Here is a 20444-nt window from a genome sequence, read left to right on the forward strand (position 1 = left end):
AAAGGCATGCGGCAGTGGGGGTAGAGATCAAGAACTAAAAAACAAGTGATTGAAAAACAAGACAGAAAGTTAAGATATTGTAAACCTTGATATTGTTAACCTAGTTAAGCAGACCTGGAGCCCTCTACTGGACTCTATGTTTAATTCTTTCCTCCAACTCAGAGCATGCATTCGCCCACTGAAAATTTAAACAAATGTAACTTACCCAAATACGTACGGACACCACATTATGTCAGGCAGCAACCCAATGCTGTCTGCTATACTACATACTCTCTAGCAATCATCATAGGAGCGACAGGACCCCTTGGTGGAGGGCTCCGGCTGCGCTTTTAGAACTAGGGTAACAACATTGTAACCTTTGTTCTAACTCACACAGGTGAAGGCCTCTACTGAACTCTATGAGTAAAGTGGGTGGAGCCAGATGAATGAACACCCTCCGCATCATCACACCAACCCAGCCACACTGATCCTGACCGACTAAAGGCTAGTCACCGCAGCCCGCCTACTTCTTCATAAATCAAGCCGCCAAAGCAGAGGGCTCAGCCAACCCAGGTAGAATGCAACTGAAATGGGTACAGTCAGGCCTAAATTTGCAGGAGGCAATTAAAAAAAAAAAAAAAGGTTACACTATATTAAACTAGCCTCTTGTTTGACGTTGAATGTTAACTGATAGGGCTGTAACGAAATGGCAAATAACTCAGGTATCTGGATCTGTTTCCCGACGATTCCTTAAACTGCTGTTAGTGTCCTTATCACCGGAGTTAGCTAAATTGCCATTAGACTGGTTGTCTATCTATACAGTTAACGTTGCTGATGAACCGTGGTGAAAACAATCATACTAAAAATAAGAGAGCCTGTTGAATGGTATCGTATTCTTACGTTGCCCACTAAGAATTACGTTAGCATTAGCTAATTGTCAATTGCTAATTGTCAATCAGCACCTTTACAGTTGTTACCAAAGTACTTTCCTCTTCGTTCCCCCTACATGTTGGGAGCGGAAATGTCCATTACCAATAATCTTATGTCTCATTCCAACAAGTTAATGAACCACTGAAACAATTTTGGAAACATTATTTTAAGGTACAAAAGAATCTTTGGTAGCACTTTAAATTCCACCACGGTAATTACATGGTAATAGTGGTAATAGTGTTCTAAAATCACCATGAAACGTGTCTTGTCATGCACACACGTAACCCTGTGCAATCTGACCAGCAGCTAAACACCTCATCTAAACATACATACATACAAACATAACTACACAACACTGTAATGCGGTAGAATATAATGTAAGCTAGCCAACATTTAAGATAGAAGATAAAGGAAATACGTAATGCATTGTTATAAACCTGTTATTACCTTGGTAATTACATGTTATTACCTGTATATTACCTATTTATTTTCCTACTGTACGTTACCCCACTATTACCATGCTACTACCGTTGTGGAATTCAAAGCGCTACCAAATCTTTGGTGCTGGATCGATCAGTATTGAAATCAATCAATATCAATGAATAAGGTATCTGTTGTTTTACTTTGTTGCAAAGTGGCATGTGATGAATGACGAAACATTGCCATTTGGCAGAAAAATGTATCACTGAGGACCCCCCCCCCCCCAAAAAAAAAAGAAACAAGGTTTGTAGTAATCGTGGGTCAAAAATTGTGATACGAACCGAACCCTGGGTTTGGTGTATCGTTACAGCCCTATGGACTGACTAATGGTAACACTGTAAGTCATGGCATTAGTGTGGTAGTTAAGCAATACTTTTATTAAGATTCAACCCTTGTGTATTCTTCCCGTCCACCATGAAAAAAAAAAACCTTTGTTGTTACACTTGATTATTTTTAATGTATGTTTTTTTTTACGTCTTTCATGGCTTTTTCAATGTTTTTGAGCTCTTTTTTGAAATTTTTCTAAAATTTGTAGGCGTTCTCTCAGTGTTTTTGACAATTTTTCATTGTTTTTGTTGCTTTTCCTAGCATTGGTTGTTAGTTTTTTTTTTTTTTTTTTAATGTTTTCCGCACTTAATTCAACACCAAATATTTTCTACAATGACAAACGTTGAAAACGGGTCAAGTTTGACCCGAGGACAACATGAGGGTTAAAAATTCAGCTGTGGCTCTGACTTCCATTACTTCCACTACTTCCATTGTCATTGTCATGTGGTTAAATACAGGTTAAAAAAGTTTAGTCAAATCAAATCATTTTTTAAATCAGACTGAAAGTTCTGACCCACTGTGTTGATGTACAGTTCTGCTCTGGTTCCAGGCTCTCTCTCACTTCGCCCAAGTGTGGAAGTGCATCGCTTGGAAGTGGTTCAACTCGGAGGTATACAGTTACGGTTTTACTGTCTCCTGTGGTAGAGAAAGCAACAGTCATGGCAGATTTAATGGGTGTCTCCCTCTGAGAGAACGCAAAGTTGCATTTTTGTTAGTGTGACAGAGATGACATTTAGCCATGAAAGTGGACGCCAATTTCAAAGATTAAAAAGGGAAACTACAAACTGTCTCTCTGATGTGACGCCAAGTATGTGAAATTGTTTGTAATGCATGTGTTGGCTTGGTTATGCATCTGTATAAAGTATGTGTCTATCTGCAGAAAGGTGTGTGTTTTTATGCTATCTCATCTTTTATTCTGTGTTTTGATCTGCAATCTCAAGTGACCTTTTGTTTAAAAAAAGCTGCGTCCGTTTATTTTACTTTAAATGATGGGTTAGACACAAAGCCTTTAGCAACTTACTGACACAAAGTCTAGAGTTTAATCTATTTACCCACTGTAACTGTGAGTAAATATCTGTAAGATTTCATGCAGTTTTTCTCTCTTTGTACATGTGGTTGGCTGTGTGCGTTACGTCCTTTGCAGACTGAACTGACAAATCTTGATTTTCTATGCAAATACCATTCACAGACTTACAACAAACAAATACAAACATATATACACCTTGAAAAAGATAAAATAACACTAAAGTGTTGTACATTAAAGGGTTATTTCACCGTTGGAAAGACAAATATACTTTAGAAACTGGGTCACTTAGTAGAAGTAGAAACGTGAATTTTGTTTTTAAATTGGTGTCTTCTAGGCCGAGAAAAGCCAGAAAATGTGTTTTTGGATCTTGGATAGGTGAAAGACACCATTCCCAGAATGCACCGCTGGCTGAGGTGCTGGTCTCCATAGGAGGTGAAGCCTGCGTGTCGTGTATTCTGTCTGTAATAAAGTTTCCTGCATATTCTCTGATCTGTACCTATGTGTGCCGGTGGTACACATGTGCAGTAGTTTGAATGCACATAACTGTTGTAAAAGATTGCTGTCGAAAAGAGATAGCTGTCGCTTAGCTCCAAGATGGCTGACACTTGACTCGTTTTGGCTTGCTTCGGGTTAAACCCCCTATGGGCGGGTAGAAAACATGCTGAACGAGCTGGCTTGGTGTTCATTGCCGATGACACAAAATGACAAATTTTTGCGTAATCTGAGGTTATTTTCCAGACACAATACAGAGATCTCTCGTCTCAGGGGGAAATGAGGGAGGGAATCACGGTCGTTTAAAAATACTATAGGGTTTCTACTGATGCAAAGCTTAATGCTAATCAGCGAAGTATCTCTTTAAAGTGTGGGAGAATAAGGGACATCAAAGACAAGATAAAAGAAATGGACCGGTATGTCTGAGCTTCACTGATTCCTCCTAACATTTGCAGTACAACTGCTTAAAAGTCAAATAGAATGTCTTCTTTTCTGAAATATTAGTTCACCCATACTGCATAAGGTTATGCAAACCCGTTTTTTTTGTATTTCTTTGTAAATTAGGCTATTTGTCTTTAACAAATGAACGCACGTGCACACAGACACAAACATACACAGCGAATGCAGTAAAAAATGGAGATGAGACATACAAGGTGACCTAAATTAAGGGCAGCCACAATCGTCCAAAAAGTACCTTATCAAACCGTATGACCCGTAAGAAAGGGTCCCTCTTCCCCTGACTACAACAACTCCACGGTTAAGCGGTGCCAAGCCTTCTACCAAACCATGGATTACGCACAAGTCAAAGGTGTGGAATTTTTCCTGCTCTACCCAGCAACCGGCTCGCGGTACAGAGCTTTCAACTCCACTAAAGATGCTGGAGATCACGTAGGGCGGGCTGCGCCCGGTCCTCTTGTGGCCGTGGAGACAGCCAGCGCTTCAGATTCCATTGCGGAGAACACCATGCAAGATGATCAGGATTAAAACAACTGCCTGATGAACACACCCTCTTGGTTTGGCTTAATTTCTTACTGTGTCCTAGTGTTATTGTTATCTAAAATGATTACTGAGACTGTGGTTTTGAATGTTATTTCTGTCCTGTTTAATTTAGCCTATTTTACATATGTTAATTAGTCCACTAGGTTAGAGTCTCCTTTCCAATGTGCTTGCCTTTTGTGCTTTTTTTTTCTATTTTGTTGACGAGAAATGCGTTTATTTTAAAGTTAATTTAGTGCGGAACCAGCTGCAACCAGTAGCACATTTCTTTTTCACATCTACTTTCATTTAGAACACTGGCTGATCTTATATTTTAAGTTTGGAGCTTTGGTGTTCTGAATGCACCTCACAAGCGAGCCAGCACCCTAGCCTTACTTAAAAAGAGAAATGTTGCCATTGCATTATTACAGGAGATGCATTTGCTACAGACTGATACTGGCTGCTTAGCCGACAAATTATATCATACACTTTTACATACTCCTCAGCAAGCTCAAAAACAAAAAGGGTGGCCATTATTGTCAAACAGAATCTTCCATTTAAAGTTTTGTCCTTTTGGTCAGACAATACAGGCAGAACTGTGATTTCTACAACATGGTATAGTTTTAGGAAAATTGCACTTGTTACAGCTTATGTGCCTAATGTTTTTGATGGCAGTTTCTATGGTATGCTCACCAATCAAATGTTGGAGTCAACAGACTGTTGTTGCTGCAGACTTCAATGCTGTATGGGACCCAAATATTCAGACAATATATCAGTCCAACGCAAAGGTCACCGGGGTTCAGGCGCAAGCCACAAATGCTTTGAAGTCATGGGCCGGCAGCTTGGGTCTTTTAGATATTTGTCCTGCCGTAATCTAACCTGTAAGGACAGTTCCTTTTTCTCAGGTAGACATATATCTTTTTCCATGATGGATTTTATTTTTGCATACCCTTAATTATTTCGTTCAATTCATAAAGCGGTGTTATATTGTCTGACCATTAAGGGGTCCTTTGCACCACCACCCTAGACCGTGAATGAATCCTCCATCACTTAGTTTAAAGCAGAATTCCAGATATTTGCAGACATTAATGTTGGCTCTGTAGAAGATCCCAGGATATTGTGGGACGCGATAAAAGGTTTTATTAGGAGCAATACCATACTCTTCTGCTCTAATATGCGCAAAGGTAGATCCCTTCAACTAAAACACCTTGAAGCCAGATTAGACTCATTGTTGCAAACTCATTTTACTGACCAATTAGCTTTAGAACGAGCATTAGTCAAAAAAAGAAATAACATTAATTCAACAGAAACCTGAATTTATAAATCATAGAACGAGAAAGTGCTAGTTCTTTCTACTAGCCATGAGATTAAGGTCCAATGACCATTTTGCAGATATTCCGGCTATTACATTTTTAGATGGTAATAATAGAACTTACCCTGTTGAAATAAATAAATCCTTTCAGACATTTTATTCCAATTAGTATGAATTGGAAGTTACTTTGGATAAAACCCACTGTGACAGCTGGTGGAATCAGCTTTACTTTCCTAGTTATGAGCAGAGGAATCAGCTAACTTAGAAAAATTGATCACTTATGAGAAACTAAGATTGGCCGTACAGAATATGCAAAAGGGAAAATCATCGGGCTTTAAAGGGATCCCCTTGGAAATGTATTCAACCTTTTTGGGAACGACTGATCCCATTCCTTCTTGACATAATTAACTTCTCTATTGAGAAGGGAACATTTCCAAGGGATGATTACACAGCAGATTCACTACAATTTCATTCATAGGACATATCTCACCCCTGTGAAAACGCATCACATGAAAATAATTAACAGCCCTTTATGCACTTTCTGAAAGCTCAAGGCACATACCTTCATATTGATCTTGGATTGCTCTCCTGTTGGTCATTTCTAGAACAATATTAAATCCAAAATATCTGCCCTGATTACTGACAATGTACCTGTTACTGTCAATGTTTTGATTCTGAATGATTTGTTAGCCCTCCAGCTCTCTAAAACTCAAACTGGACTTGCAGCGGCTAAGAGAATGATTGCCACCCGTAGGAAACCACCTCATGATGTATCTTTTTGTAGTTGGACCCTTTCCTTTTTGGATGTTGTTTTTGGACACTTGGCTTACCATTGCTGAATCCTTAATATCCATTTGTGCCACAGCCTTCTCGCTTCTATCTGTGCGAGTGTTTGGTCCCTTCGGTCTTATGCTGGTCTCCCTGTCAATGCCTCTTATTTGTTTGTGTTTGTCTCTGTCTGTTACTGTGTGTCTTGTTTGTGAGCTGCAGGCATTGTTCTTGCTGTTGTGTTTTTGTTGTCTCCCTACTTCCTGTATTTCTTCTCTTGATTTTGGAGTAAAACATTTGATCACAAGGAAGGATTGTAGAAAAGGTGTCTTCTTTGGTGTGTGTACTGTACTTTTCTAAATGCTGTCATCTAGACCAATGCTTTGCACTTCTTTTTAAATAAAAAAAAAAATGATCACAAAAAACCTGTGTTAGGCGGACTATAGGTTTTTTTCTCACAACATGGCATGTCCTTTTGTCGACGACCCAGTTGATGCAGAGGCTGTATTAATTTGCAGGGAGTTAAACATACTGTATGTCGGGAGATGATATTGAGGCCCTGACTATAGATGCATTTTAATTTCCATATAACTACCTATTTGAGAAGTATCGTTTTTCTTCCCAGTCTATCAGTCATGTAGCCTACATAACCTTATCCGTCCTCATATCACTAACGTCACACATCATGGCCACTACATCCCATGCAAATTCTCTCTTTTGCTCTTTTGTTCTGCTTTTTTAACAAAATATGTGCACATGAGTGTTTCGGTTGACTAGTTTGATTGTGGTTGTTACCATGGTGAATCGTAGAATCATGGCTCCATTCATGCTGCCTTTTTATTGTGGTGGTGCAAGTTCTTAACTTTGAGTCAACTCGTAGTTCATTTAACCAACTCAAATCAGCTGTTATACAACCAAAAACTCAGTTTCCCATCTCTGGGTAAATCAACTCAGAGATCAGGTTAGACTCAGAGTTTGTTAAACCTCCCTCCTGAAACAGACCCTTGGAGACTGAATTTACAACGACAAAATGTATGATTCATGAATCAACATAAATACTTGTTTTGAGGACTTATAACTGGATAAGCAATCCTATAGGCATGGACACACTGAACAGACTACCAAATGTATGACAAATACTACATTTAATCTTTTGCACACCGGGAATAATGTGTTTCCTCATCACATGCTGGTATTCAGACTGACCAGGTTTTACAGGTTATATGTATACAGCTGTTTAAATGATTGTATTGTATTTAACTGTAATTATGTAAAAATGGCTGTGACAAGTGTCATGTGTCAAGCTATATAATTGTATTGAGTTATTGTATATAATGTATTAATTATTAAGGGGTAAGCTCGAACAAGTTTACACCCCATTTCCGCGCATGTATATTGAGGAAATTTCGCTAATAAAATTTAACAATGTTATCTCTATCTTTTTCCCCTTGTCTATTTTGTAGGATATGTTTCCAACAACTGCTGTTGAATTTAACACGCTCAAAATAAATAAATAAATTTATTTTCTACTTGAACTAAAGTGCATGACTTTGGGTTGCAATGCTAATATTAAAAAATTACTTTTATAAAAGTTTGGAATGTATATGCATGTATAGTGTATTACATATCGAAATGATCAGGAAGTTATAGCTACTTTAGCTATTCTAAAAGGAAGAAAAACTAACTATATTTCAAAACAATATTCCACACCACCAGATGTTAGGAAGAGTTAAAAAGTGAAAGAGACAGTGTGCTGTAGGTATTACAAAACAACTGTGGTGAAACACAGGGGTCACCTGAAGGATTATTTGGTCAAATAAAGAGCTGTTTGTTCTGTTGACAAGACAGAAGCTGCCCAGCCAACCAGAAACCTTGATACACCAGACAGCTGTATCGATTCTGTATCACAACACAGAGATGATGTTGGGAAGAGAGATGAGGAGGGGGAGGGACAAGAAAAGAAAACAAGAGGAAGAGGAGGATAACACTTTAAGGATTACACATGTGACATAGCAGCCTAGGAGAAGGAAGGTCTGAAAAAAGAAGAAATGGGGAAAGAGAGGGGTCGATGAAAACAAGAGGTCAAAATGGAATTCAAAACATAAAGGCAAAAGGGGGGAAAAGATAAAGTTCCCTGATAAGCAGAGAAGAGTGTATCTAAATGAGCGTTTCTTCAAGCCAGTATTTTGTAGAAATCATTGTTACTTCCCACCCCCTGGCTGTCCTTTTGTCTCATGTTTTCCTGCTGAATCTCTCTTGTCAGCCTCTCTCATTTCTTTTTACCTAATTTTTCCTCATCTCGCTGACCTATCATACGCTCTCCTCTGAAAGATTTCAAGATGACATTGGTGCTGCTTATTCATTGGTGCCATCCTTCAGTGAACTGCATATATGACCTGACAGCTGCCTAAACACTCTCTCTCTCACACACGCACACATGACTCAGATGCACATTAACATACAAGGACAGACAGACTCATACATACAAACACACACACAACCACACACACACAGCCAAAAGGAACAAAGAAGATGAATGACAACTGACATAAATGGCTAGAAGAAGGGCTCTCTTGAATATCAAAAGACCTTGTAGAGAGGACAGAGTGACCCTTCCGTGTCCATCCTTTCCGTCATCAATCCTCATCCTATCATTGATATTCAACTTTCTAACATTGTGGGGGTTGAAATCTCCACTTTGAGCATATCAAACACTTACATTTCCTACATTCTGTTGTATTGTTGTGTGTGCTTTTCCTGCATCAATGTGCAATGTGCAAATGCCTTTATTTATGAACAGGAGTTTATTAAATATAGATATCAGATACTGATAAGGGCGGTGGTGGTGATGGGGGGGTTAGGGTAGTAACAAGGCATTAAATGTTCTGATGTCATATTAACAGTTCTGGAACTACAGCCTTGAAGAAGCGTGTATTAATAGTAATAATATAATGTATCTATGTATGTATGTATGTATGTATGTACCACCCACAATCTTGGGAGTCCTGGAGGCACGACTAACCCTTGTGTTGTCCTCCCGGGTCAAAAAGATTACGAACGTTTGACATTTTCAATGCATTATTTATTATTAATTTTACATACAGCCATTAACAAGGGTTACATACAACCCTTACATAACTTTTTGGAATCCATGGTCAATAACTGTCATAGAACTATGCCTAAAATTTGAGCTAATAAAGCAGAACTTATAAACTATTTTGACTAACAGATCAGAGGAACATCTGTTGAGTGGATGAGTTTGGTCAGGATGCCGATTTGAAACCCTTTCAATTAACACCCGAAATGATGCAATGACAGCGGCTTTCACTTTACTTTACAGTACCGTTTTGTTATAATTATTCACAAATGAACTTCTAATAACGAGCCCGTTGTCTCAAACAAGACTGAAACTAGAAATAAAGTTATTAGACAGTAAACGATCACTGTTATACCCTATTATTTTGAAATTGTATGATTACTTTCTTTGCACTCCCTTGCAATGTGTCTTAAATTACATTCTAATACATTTTGATAAAAATAACAGAGGGAAATAAAGTTGCAATGTCCTTGCAGCCTCCATTGCATAATGACATGGCATTAAATGGTCTTCAGTGTCTTGTCTGGTATTGGAGTAGAGCAGTAGCACCCATAAAGAATGGGTGTTATATAAATGTGTTTACGAACTTCACGGAACTCCAGAGGGGCCGAGAACATCCATGCTCCAAGGTATAGGGACCCGACGTGGGTTGATATAAGGATGGCAACCTACAGGTAAGGTTACAACTGTGTTTGTTTACCTTTAAATAAACCCCACATTGTTTCTAGTTTGATCTAATACGATACAAATTAAGACTTATTTTGTCTGTTTGATGTACCGGAAAATAAATTGTGACCCCAATAGCATGGTAATAGTTTTGTAGCATTATGGGGAAGTAGCACTCACCCAAATAATTTTAAGCTTGGAGATAATAAAGTGGTCTTCCGCACATGATATAAGTTCCAACATATCATATAGTTTGTGCTTGATATTCATTCAATCATTGCTGCTGAAAATATACACCAGATGACCTAAAGGATAAACTGATTGTATATTTTGTTCTATAAATCAATTACTGTGGAATGAAAATGTTGGCTACATCTGACAGTGACTCAAAAACATGGATGCATTCTGGCATTGTGACTCTATCCCCTGTGCAATGTATTAATAACGCACACACACACAAGCTGGCATTCTGACTCCATCCCTGGGCACAGCACATAAATCTTCCCTAATAACAGCGGTGGCATTTCAGCAACAATAGGGATTACACACAACCTCTGTCGAATGGTCTACCAGCCAGAACACACACGGACACTATCACGCACACACATAATACACAATATGTTGCAAGTTCCTCAAGATGCACTAGAGAATGAGGGAGTCAGATAGAAAAAGGGTGACAGAGAGAGAGAAAACTTTCCCTTGATTTCTCATTTCCTCTTGTCAGAGAGTCTTCACACAGTGCAGCCTCTGTTTCATTGTGTTGTAATGCAGCATTGACTCATTTTTAATTTCTACCACCATGGTATATTTATGTGGTGGTGTATATAACACCTAAACAATTAATTCAAAATGGATCAGGCTTTATACTGTACAGCAATCAGACTTGATGTGGAACATTTGGAATGTGGCAAGGTTGCTAAAATAGGTCCAACAGGGCAATAAACACAATCATACAGGTTGCAAACAAGCCAACACTTTCCTCCGATTGTTTAAAACACATGGCCTTAAACCAACCAATCCACCTGACATACATAACCCAACTGTTGAAGGAGAGAAAAAGGCTAAATGATCATAAACGTGTTCTGCCTTGATATGCCCCTGCTGGATCTGCTATGACAACAATGTTTCCCACACTAATGTACTAATGAGGAATGGTGAATGAGTTTGTGAAGCGTCACCACAAATAATGGAAATTTGTCAGGTACTTTGGGAGAGAAGTCACACTATTCATCACTGTCATCCTATCTCAATCTCCATCTGGCGTAGATAAGCAATGAATACAAACTGTTCGGCTGCAGCAACTATACACTAACTTCACTTTTAGCCACTACAGTATGTTGATTTCTAAAACACAGCTCCAATCATGACTTAAGTTAGAAAATGTTTTTGTACCTGATTTTGTGCATTATTTCAAATATTTTGTCGCCTGTTATGCTCAAGCATTCTGCCCACATCTTGTATGGTCACGAAGCCCAAACCCACAGAAGTGGGTGAATCCAATCCTGTCAGTGAATCCATTATTTTGAGAAAACAGTTGGATCTTTTCCTTCCTGGTCAAGACAATTGAAGTGAGATGTGTTTATTATCTTATTTACTTCCTATTTCAGTAATGTTAATGATTGTTCAGAGAGATTGCTTAAGGGATTACCGGTTAGGCTGCTATTGATGCTTTAGTGGGTGGTCGGAAATTACAGCGTACAGATTATTATGGTTTGTAATAATATACATGTCATTATGTTGACTTTATAGAAAAATAATCGGGTGTTAAAGTTAGAAACCCAATAACCTACTGTTGTTTCTGATTGATCTGTCACTATAGCACTTATGAATAGATTCCTCAACTTACAAAACCTGTGACAGTTAGAGTTGCCGTACTCAGTAACAGGCAATGGAGACCAGAAGAGTGATTTCCACACACCGCGACTCAAGACTCTCCCCTATAATTATAGCTATTGATAAGAAGCAGCAAGCACTTACTCATAATTACTGGTTTCTCTGCTAGGTAACAGCTGTTGGCCAGACAATGCCAGAATTTCCGACTGGGATTTGTATAACTCTCTGAAACCGAGAAGAGGGAATTAAAATATAAATGAAAGGATGAAAGACAGCAGAGAGGGGGCCTTGCAAAAACAAGGTATGTTTGAAAGATAGAAAGACAGATGGTGTGTTACCATCAAAAGTGTCACTAATATGGCCTTGGCGATGCCTCTAATAGCATTTATTGGGTGGTTTGTAGCAAGTTTACGTATGTTGAACTTAAATGTATGGTTAGCAAAAATACTGACATAATAATATGGTCAGCAGGGCAGGTTCTCCTTAGACAAGGTCATGTTTAGTCTTTCTAAACCTGTTAAATACAGATGTAATGCATGCTGGTGTAATGTCTGAAGGCACCTGGTACAGAGCCGTGCTGAATAACGTAAAGTAATGTAACCAATTAATGTAGCATGGTTTGGAATTTGTAAGGTGATTTAGTATCTAACTTTCTTGATTGAGAATGAAGAGAAGCAGTACTTTTTTGATGTGAAAATCTGTATGTATGCTACTGTTTTTCGAGGAGTGTGAGAGAAAAGAAATATACAGAAATGGAGGGGGCAATAGACAAAACTCTGAGGAATTCAGCTCAACTCTGAGGAGCAAAGGAATGCACAAATAGCAAAATAGATTTGTTTGTTTTCAAATGGCCATCGTCAAAGCAGACACGAGGGATGTGCAAGCGTGTGCAAGGCTCTAATCTACTGGGGCACAGGAAGAGATGATTGTTTATAGCAAGGATGCTCTTTTTTGTTTTCTTTTAATTCACTTGTTCTTGCTTAGAAAATAAGATTTGCTCTAAAGCGTACAGGGACATATTCCTCGGGGAAAAATGTTTTTCCCTGCCTTTCCGTTTGAAGAAGCTATGGTGAAGACGTAGAAAGATGAGCCATGCCTCTCTGCAATGTAGCTTGTTACCGGCCTTCTTTTTCTTTTACTGTGCTTGTTTCATTCCCTCCCTTTCTCTCTGCGATCTTTTAACCAGACTATACCCTTATGTCAGGACATATATGTAGGTCCCGATGTGTGTAGTCAAAAGGAAAAAAAGAGTTGTTGTCTCTGTGTAGGAGTTTGACAGAAGTGAGTGGGAAAGAAATAGAGAAATAAAATTTAAAAACGACTTAGGATTTAGCCTCCAAAGTTAGGTTGTATTTATCTACTTTATTTTCCTTGCTTACTTCTATTTTTTGTTGCTTACCTCTCTTTTTAACTTTGAGTGTCTGCTCTGCTTCCTGCTCTGATCACTGCACTGTTCATCCCAGTCGCACGACAGTTCGCGAAATAGACACAAAATGTAATCTACTGATTTGTGTACATGGACACAATTTCTTGTTTCTTTTTCTTCCGTCAGCCGGGACTGCAGCAGAGTACCTGTATTGCCTTGCTGTTTTGGGTATTTTTAGGACTATAACCGCTGCTTTAATCAACATTTATAGACCGACAAATAACATTAAAATAAAGAAGAAAAACAAACATGATAACATCTAAAAAAAAAATAAGGTATGGAGCTTCCCTGACTGACAGAAAAATAAACATGTAGACACAAAAGATCCTTCCAATTGAAATACATTAGTTTAAAAATCCTGCTGAGCGTCACGAAAAAAAACGGGAAAATTGTGTTTGGGTGCACGAATCAATAGAGTATATTTTGTGACTATTTCACAAACTGCCGTGAGACTGGGTTACAGCGTGCAAATATGTTGGAGGTTTCATTACCAAAGTTCAAATCTTTAAAAGTCTTACTAGCAAAAGCACTTATTAATATAAGTCCTGTGCTAGTGCACTTCCCCGAGGTTGTTTGTTACGTTTGTGTGTACTTCTGTGAGTGTGTGAGTTATACACCACATAAAGGGCAGAGTGCACCTGTCTGGAAGGAAAATAGAAATTCTCTCGTTTGAAACAAGTACATTTCAGGTAAAATGGGGGAGATAGGAGGGCATGATGTCACAGTTAAAAAGCATGGTGATTACTAAAAGCATGTACACACATACACATGAAAATATAGACTCTAACAAACACCCCATCATTAACAGACAGAATCATACAAAGACAAACAAAAAGTTAAAAGATTATAGGTTTAAGATTTGTTAAAACCTAATAGAATTGTTGGAAATTGTGTTGCAGTGGCTCAAATAAAAAAAAAATATATATATATAATAAAATAAAATTGGAAATTAAGTATTTATGCCCAAAAACTGTAAAAGTCCTCATTGAATAAATTTAAACAAAAGTACTTAAAAAGGGGGAAAAACTATACGAAGTTGAAGTGTTTACTCCTTAATTAGCCTCCTTGGTTTGATAAAGCGACTTGAAATAGATGTGCTTAATATAGGCCTGGATCTACCAGCATGGCATCCTTCCTTGTCTCCTCTGGCCCCTGCTAATCTACGAAGTCCCAATTACCATCGTGGAGGGCTTTGAGTGGAAGGTCAGCAGATTTCTGCACAGGTGGCTGGGTCTGCCACAGAGCCTAAACAGCATTGTTTTCTTTGGCCATAACACTAAGCTATAGCTTCCCTTTAGCAGTCAAGCCAAAAATGCCTTGCTCTTCAGAGACTAAGTTGACTCCAAGGTCTCCTCAGCAGGGTTAGAGGTCGGAACAGGAAGGAAGTGTCGCGCCCAGGATGCAGTGGAACGAGCAGAGGCGAGGCTGTGTCACAGCACTCTGGTGGGCACGGTGGCTACTGGGCAGGCCGGGCTTGGTAGCAATCCAAAGTCGTACTACAGCAAAACCAGAGGAAAGGTGAAGTGGAAGCTTACCCAGGAAGAGATACGAGTCGAAGTGGAGGAAGTTCGCTACAGCGGGCATGTCCAAGCAGGGGGGCCGGACCAGTTGGGAGCATAAAGCTGGCCGTAAGATCACCCGGGCCGAACTTTGAAAGGGGGAGTCTTACCACTTTAAGTTCCAGTCAGTTTATAACGTCCTCCAAGCCCTGTCAACCTGTTCACCTGGGGCCTGGTGGACTCACCTGCTGCCAAATCTGCCAGAAAAGGGGATCATTAGAGCATATCCTCAGCTGCTGCTCAAACTGGCAGCTTGTGGTGGACCTAGGGAGACAATGGAGATTCCCGGACACCGTTGCAGTTATATCACTTTGACCGCACATGGTCTTGACGTTTGCCGCAAGCAAGCAGGTGGTACTGCTTGAACTAACTGTCCCCTGGTAAGATCAAATTGAGGATGCCCAGGAAAGGAAAACGGCCAAGTACACTGATCTGTTAAATGAGTGTCAGAGGAAAGGGTGGAAGGCCCGCTGTGAGTCTGTTGAAGTGGCTGCAGGGGCTTTGCAGGCCATTGACTACATCGGATCCTGGAACTCTAAGGGATTTGCAGACTGCACAGGCAAAGAGGCATCAAGAACATCCTGAAAGCTGCGGAATAGGCTTCCCGGTGGCTTTGGTTAAGGAGGGGGGACGCGTGGCGTAGTGCGCTACCTGGACACAAGTCGGGGCCTGATCACCCCTCGCTGGGTCGCCCGGGTGAGAGTGTCTGACATAAGACCCGAAACACCCTATGACCCCGCGAGCATCACTGACGATGTCACAAGTCTAATATTCGAAACTGCATTTAGAGCCACTTTTATTTTTATATCAAAATAAGCTACTAAATAGTTGCAGATCAAAAAAAGATTACATAAACAAATGTATGAAACAAATACAAATTCACAATAATGTCAATTACTTAGTAAAAATACATATAGTATGTGGATAAAATAATTCACAGGCTGGCTTGAGGATGGCAGGGTGTGGTTTTTAGTTAAATGTCTTGACTTATCCACTTTGGTTATTTTCTTTGTGCTCGTCAGTTTTTTGGAGTTACACCTGTGTGGATTGGTTCAATAATTACAACTATGCTGCATATGTTGTGTTTGTTGAGTAAGTATTTACATGTTGAGTCATGCTAAGTTTTCACAATATTTAGCTACTATTTTGTCTTTCAGATGGTTTTTTCTTCTCCGTTTGTCTTGCAGGCTAAATACTTTTGAGTAGTAGAGTTCATGTAAGATATTATGCACACTAAAACATATATCATACAAAAACTAGGAGACCACCGCCTGGTCACATGTTATCGGCTAAAGGCAGTTGCTAGCTGTTTAAGCTGCTACGGAGTTTCGTGGCGAGTCTACAGACCTCCGTCACAGCTCGTCTCATCAGCAGCAGTTTACTGATACTGATACTGATACACACCTTTCTTGGGTGAAAGTCTTTTTTTTCCCCAGGGAAGCTAATTCTGCTCCCTGGCTTGAAAGTGTGTAAACGCTCACCCATCCCTCTGAAGACCTTCATACGCAGCCAGCCGCTTTCTTACACAGCAGCATTCAATGTGGTGCACAAAAAAAAAAAAAAAGATGTGGCAATCATACGATTTACATTCCTTATCTTTTCGTAGCTTTGCAAACGTATGTTCATGAGAACAGGCTAACCATACAGCTAGCTGTACATACACATGCAGAAACACAAACAGTTTAACAACAATCAATAGCAAGGCCAATATATAGAGAATAGGGCATGATTCCCATCTGAAAAGAGTTATAAGGACAGTCAGTAACCAGTGTTTAGGAAGCAACCAACCAAAAGACTATCACTCAGTGATGCATTCAATGCTCCTTCACTATCCATCCTTAAACAAGCATCGACTCCCGAATGGGACACACCTTGACTTCAGAGAGGACCGTCTCTGAGAAGTGTGGCCTTGAAAGCGGACAAGTATCGACTTCAAAGGACACATGCTTTGAAACACATTAGATTCAACTGGGGTAGATTCAATACAGCATTAGCTTCAAATGGGTCATCCTTCATAGTTTATTGACTTCAAATGGAGAGAAAGCTAACAGCAATAGACCCTGTTACTGATATGCAATACAAGTCTCCCTGAAACTGGTGGGGCACCTGCCCCTGCTAAAAGGAATAATGAAAAAGTAAAAAAACTAAACATTTTTAAATCTCTATGATGACAGATTTAGGTACTTTTGGGACCCTTCAGGAATTGCTGTATTTCCATAGCCCTGTGCCCATACAATATTTTTGTGTATGAGGTTCATGTTCAGCAGACATTTAGATTGAATTTTGCCAAGGGTTCACATCATTGGGAAAAAAAACTAATTAAACATGAGCTGGTTTCCTGGCCAATTTTAAAGATCCAAGTGCTTAACAGCTTGTAAGAAGAAATACATTATTTTTAATTATAAAATGCAGATAGCCAGTGGGTGATTAGTTTTATGAGTTTAATAAAGTGCTATGTAACAAGTACCTTGTAAGTTTGGAAAATAACAGTGGACACTGTGGACAACAGTGGAAGAAAATGCAATTTACAAAACCTTCATCCAAAACATAAGTAATAATAATATATCCTTTAATAAAGACTAGAAACTTCTACAGAGGTTTAAATACAGTCTATAACCCCTGTCTTATACAAACACATTGAAAACCAAATACACAGTACCCAGATGATCACACTCACATGCCTCACAGCTCTCTACGCTTTGCTGAAATCAGTGAATATGTTGACAGACAAAAATTGTGTGTGTGTGTGTGTGTGTGTATGTGTGTGTGTGTGTGTGTGTGTGCGTGCGTGCGTGCATGCGTGTGCCTGCATGACGTGAGTCCATCTTTAAACCTAAATATACACAGAAAATCCTGGGATATTACACATTTTACTGAATAAAAAGAGTGCATTGTATTCATAGATGCATAAAGGGTCAGAGCCCCTCATCATGCTCCTTGAAGCCTTCAAGCTGACATTATTCCTCCAGCTTTCTTGTCTCATTTCCTTCTCTTCCCTCTTTCATCTTTTCCGTAATGCACACTCCCACCCTCACCCCCTTGCCGCTCTCCCCAATAGACTAAATTTCTCTCTCCTGGCTGTGAGGTTCGTTACAAAAGCAGTGAATCTCCAAGCGAAGCGGCCATTCTGATGCTGGTTCCATCTTTTTTGGGGGGATAAGATACTGACTAGAAAACAAAAGTATGCACACTCAACTCCTGGCAAAACCCTTTCTGCCAAGTATTTGAGTAATCTACAGTAAACATTCAATTTGTCTGTATCCAAACCAATATAGCAATTGTGCATATTTCCACACCAAAGTTCATACTTTACAGATGAAATTTAAATTTAAATTACGAAAATGAATGCATTAAATAGAGATAACCAGATCTGTGTTAGCATTATCCCACAAAAAAACTACAAAAACTCAAAAAGGTTAACCAACAAAGACTCACGCAAGAAGCTCAGTGAGGCTGAATAAATACACAGCGGTGCTTTGAGGTGAATGTAATATCACCATGCTAACATGCTAAAAGTGACAACATTCAAATTTTTACCAGGTATGATTTTTTAACGTGTTTAGCATTTCAAGCACTATAAACGAACTAAAGCCAAGTCTGATGAGATTTATCAGTCTAGTTTTGCAGTTTCAGTGATAGACCAAATGATTGGACTTGTAAGGAATTTTACCTGATGATGGTGCCGATTAAAAAGTGAGTGATATTTTTTCAATGCCATGTCTTTAAAGCCATACGATCTTCGTTAATTATACATTTAATAGTATCGAAAGAACCAAAGCTATAAATTTCAACCAAAGGCTGCACAGATGAAACAATGGGGAACAAAATCAACTGGTCTTTAACCTGTGGCTTTCTCTCCAGACAACAAACACATTCCAATTTTTTTTTTCTTTTATACTAGTATTGCATGCAAGTTTAAAATGTTGGTATCGTGACACCTTACTGTAATTGACACCCTCGCATAGCAACGCTCACAAGCCATCTTGGTGTGGCTATTAGTTGGTTCTGGTCCGTCCGGAGGCCTCGTGTTCACTGAGTTGTGTTTCTATCTCTAAATGTGATATGACAAGTGCAGGGTCACTGCATTCATATATAACACAGTCACCCAAAAGGAGAACAAAAATCATGCTGCAATTACTGTCACTTCATGGCTGAGCTAGCTGTACGCTAACCCTAGGCTAGCCTTAGGAAGTCCTAAATGCAATGATTATTCACTGACTTTGAGTGTGCATTGGGACAGGAAGAAGTATGCGAGTGTGTGTGTGTTTGTATGTGTGTGTGCATGTGTGTGTGTGTGTGTGTGTGTGTGTGTCCGGATTATCCTTAAAAATATGTTTTGTAAATTGTCATATTGTAACATTTATATTATAACAGTTATATTATAAATTTACTTTGATATTATAGACCATACATTACTTGTTTATGAACACTAATTTCACAATAATAATAATAATAAGTTATAAATAAATCAAGACTACATGTCCACTATCACTTTCACTCACTTTCAGAAAGACTCCCCAGGATGCCTTCAACAGCTAACTTTAGCTAGCTAGCTTTTTAGACAATGAACCATGGGTGTGTTAAGCAAGCAGGCTTCTCTTTAAAGCCGTATGGACAGTATTTCTGGATGGAATACAAGCTTTTCTGCAGCATGTGCAAACATTTCCACAACAGACCTGACAGTTCATCAGCGAGAGAGGAGTTTGAGTGCTGGCACACACAGAGGTAACATTAAGCAAAACGTGTTACATACTTCTTGCGTTATTATTTAAGTAACCTAGTAACCTTCCTGGCTGTTGGTTGAAACACGTTTGTGTTTTGCCTACATTAAATAAGAAAAAAACTTATCTGTGAGTTAGTTTTTAGTTTTCTTTGTTTTCTTTTATTGCATTAGCTGCTCATGATCTGACTACAGACCTGAATCAACAATGCTGTTATGAATGCACCTAGGATATGTTAAATGTGAGAGAGCCAATGCAGCTGGTTCAGCCGGTTCAAATAGATTTTCGCCTGAAAGGGTTTAAATCAACAGGTTGTTGTCAATATTAAAATTGTTGCTGTTTTTTTTTCAGTTTGTCCTGAAAGCTACTTTTACGTCTTTTTGAAAAATGGCCCACTCACTTTTGTACCAGCCCGCCCAAAATACTTCTGCCTACGCCACTGGTGTACACAGAGTGTATTGATTTTGGCTTTTTGAATTGATGGACATTTTGAAACGAGACATTTGAGTATAGTGCTCACTGCTCATGTGCCTACATGTATGTAGTTGGTTAATTTAGTAAATTAAATTTGATAAATCCCCTTAAATGTCTGATATTTTTGGGGGGACAGCAAGTGTTGGTTTGTCTTTGCATAGTGACAATGGTTAGTTTTTTGTTAGTTATTTTGGCTTGCCTGCTGGGCTGATGGGGACTGGGGACTAAAAACTATGTCACATCAAAGAAAACTAAAAACTACGTCACAGATAAGTTATGCTCTTATTTAGTGTGGGCAAAACACAAAACAACGGATAGAAGATAAGATTCTTATCCAGTCTCTCTCCAGTCTCAAATACATGCTACGGGGGGGGGGGG

General features: G+C 39.1%; 1 long non-coding RNA gene and 1 pseudogene across 1 annotated transcript; both read left to right on the forward strand.

The window, feature by feature from the left end:
- The first annotated feature begins 475 nt into the window (after window positions 1-475).
- Window positions 476-6986, forward strand: LOC117942121. Its single transcript, XR_004656077.1, has 3 exons — window positions 476-487; window positions 2597-2602; window positions 6737-6986. It is a non-coding gene; the product is annotated as an uncharacterized LOC117942121 (long non-coding RNA).
- A 5447-nt stretch (window positions 6987-12433) lies between these two features.
- LOC117942348 lies at window positions 12434-15186 on the forward strand (annotated as a pseudogene).
- Window positions 15187-20444: the final 5258 nt, after the last annotated feature.

This window comes from Etheostoma cragini, chromosome 3, assembly GCF_013103735.1.
Source record: "Etheostoma cragini isolate CJK2018 chromosome 3, CSU_Ecrag_1.0, whole genome shotgun sequence".
Taxonomy (NCBI): Eukaryota; Metazoa; Chordata; class Actinopteri; order Perciformes; family Percidae; genus Etheostoma; species Etheostoma cragini.